Consider the following 3,004-nt stretch of genomic DNA (forward strand, 5'->3'; position numbering starts at 1 on the left):
AGTGTTCAACCCTTTATCCTGAGTGTCCATTAGAACTGGGTGAGCTTGCGATATCATCACTGCCCCCCGGCTCAGCACAGAGTTCTCCAATGGCCAATTTATTTTCCTGATCTTTATTAACCCGAGCAGCCTAAGCCTGCAGTTAGATTTAATCATAATAATGAGCCTCTTTTTTATAGTAGCATAGATGGAGGTTAGGGTGTTTGTTCATTAAATCTCTAATGATACATTATCTGTAGTATAAGTATATTATTTCAGATTATATTACATCATGTCAAAGGACAGAATTTAGCAAAGTGAATACAAAACTCCGTGCTAGTTTGTCCAGATACAGAAATACTATTTCCTTTATCCCTAGCAAAGGGAGAGTGAATTGTCAAAGAATCCCCAAAATAGCTCTCATTGGAATGGATGGAACTTCTAAGATCATCGGTGACTTTTATAAGGATTTTATGACATTATTCTTCAGTAGGAAACCATCAAGTTGATTATTTTTCCGTGTTGTGTCTTTATTAATTACAGATACTTCATAGCAATTTTAAGAACAAAAACACAAAGAAGGAAAAACGAGTGAGAGGAATTAACGTTACACATGTTCCATTTTCACTAGCTTTCACTGTCTCTGAAAAGAAATTTAAATAGAAGCAGCATAACTAATGGAAAGAGCTCTGAAGCCATAGCTGGAGTCCTGAGTTCTGCTCACAGTCTGGTAATAATTGACTTGCTCGGTTCTTCCATGATGAAATTACTATATAAGGAGATATTGTCTCTCCTGCAGTACACGGGCTGGATGTGACTGCTCCAGTTGGAAGAGTCGCCTCTGAAGTAAACGAGGCTCTGTAACTCCCGTGTGCCCCACTGCAGGTCCAGTCTGTACTTCACCTCGTCAGCCGACATGCAAACCTGCCCTGTTAGTGTCCACACTTGTCTCCGTTCCCTACTTGGAAACTGTGTTTCCCAAGACATGAGTAGGTTTTGAATACTCTTTTTCTCAGTTATCTTTGCCTACTATCTGGCACGTAGCAGCCCCTCTACAAAGATGTGTTCAGGAAAGAATGTAATCTCCATCACTCATTCCATTCTGAACCATGCACACACACGGATAAATAATCTGTGATGATCGATTGATCAATAACACAGGTAGTTAACACAGGTTCATGGCTGCTGGTTTCATAACAGAGTCAGAGTTTTCATTGCTGTTGTTAACTTTGATCTCATTGACACTAGTCTCTCTATATCTGATGCCATCATCCCTGACAGATGCTAACTAGTTGTTTGTACGTTTGCCTCTTGTCACCACGTCCCACCTCAGTGGTCCTTAGTGATCTATTTACTCACCAAAATGAAAAGTAATTTCCCCAAAGCAAGTCTATTATGAATTTGTAAAAGCTAGTTTCTCCCAGGAGATAACTTCAAAAGTCATCATTGACCCTATTTAAAACTAGCTTTATATCACCAAACAAGTCTTACTGTACAACCATGGACCAAACAAGGCAAAGGATCAGACTGCCAATATCATCGTAACCCGAGTTAGGACAGTTCTCACACTGCAGATAAGTGTGTTTGACAGCAGATGTGCTGTGCTGCCAGTTACGTTTCTCTTCGACGCTTGTTCTCGTGTCTACCTTTGTTCAGGTAGACGGTTCTGAGTGTGGTAGAGAGCTCTGGGCCTGGCTCTGTCACCCTGCCTGTGGTGGAATGCTTCACTCGGGCTGTTCAAGTTCTCCCGTTGGTAGAGGATAGTTTCCTGATCATTGTCCCTTTTCCCTCTAAGGCTAAGCAGACAAGCTTCCTCTACTGACCTGCATGTGTTCAGGAGGTGGCACAGGTCTTCCTGCCAAGTGGGAGAGGCCAGGAGAGGGTCATAAAGTTTGCTTAGTGTTTTTTCTAGCCATAAACTACTGGTATTTATTTTCTTCTAAATCTCAGAGGGAGATTACTGTAGCATGTCTTCTGAGATCTGCTTTCTTCTTAAAACGAACAAAGAGGAAACTATAAATTGAAGCATACAGGCAGGTTTAAGTAACAATTAAATAAGTGAATATATCGGCCTTGACATCTGTGGTTTTTGGGTTCTAGTCTCCAAATTCTCTGGCTTATACTGTTTATGAGGTAGTGCATGTGAAGAGATCACAGCTAATTTCTAGGAGCTCTGTCATCTGTCCCAGAATGTGCTGTTGAGCTGCGGTCAGAGCGCACAGTTTGTCGTCAGTACACACAAACATAGATGACAGGTAGGCGCAGGTAGGTAGATAGACGGACAGACAGACGGACACCTAGACATGCAGGTAGTTGATAGGCGGATAGGTAGATGAGTAGATGTCTGACAGGTGCATCACAGATGCTAGAGAAGGCAGCTCTTCCAGCTCTGTGCTCTCACTTGGCTTTGCAGCTCCTGTGGGAAGAGATAAAGAGCTTTTCTAGACTTGCATGTACAGAGATGGATCCCAGACAAATGCTGTTGCTCGGAAATAGTCCTTGTACACAGAATTTTAAAATTAGACAAATGAAGTAGAACACTGTGGAGTGTTTTTTTTATCTTTTTTTTTTAAATCCGTGAGCATAGATGACTAGCTCATTGAGTCAGGGAGGCTTTTCAAAGAGTATTAATATCAAAATTATCACAGAGCTTGATTTGTTCAGAGCCTTGTTCCTACAAACATTCATGCTGAAATCCTGACAATTCTGAGTATCAGAAACTTACTACAAAATGCATACGCTGTTCCTCCATTTTCACAAAAGAGCTGATTTGTAGGAAAATGAAATGTGAAATTGTATCAATCAAATGTGTTCCATAATCATTTTTCTATAAGAGAAAGATCCTCGTGTGACTTCTAGAAATAAATATCACAAATATAACATAACTAAATAACTGGCAAGCCAAGAGAGATTTGTATTCTCTTTTTTCTTTTTTACAACTGAAGAAGGAAATGGTAAGAACTAGCATAACTGAGTGGCAAAATAGCCATTGAAGTAATATTTTATGAAGTGAAAGACTGATTTA

Source organism: Ursus americanus, chromosome 6, assembly GCF_024610735.1.
Source record: "Ursus americanus isolate L20-20 chromosome 6, mUrsAme1.1.p, whole genome shotgun sequence".
Classification (NCBI taxonomy): domain Eukaryota; kingdom Metazoa; phylum Chordata; class Mammalia; order Carnivora; family Ursidae; genus Ursus; species Ursus americanus.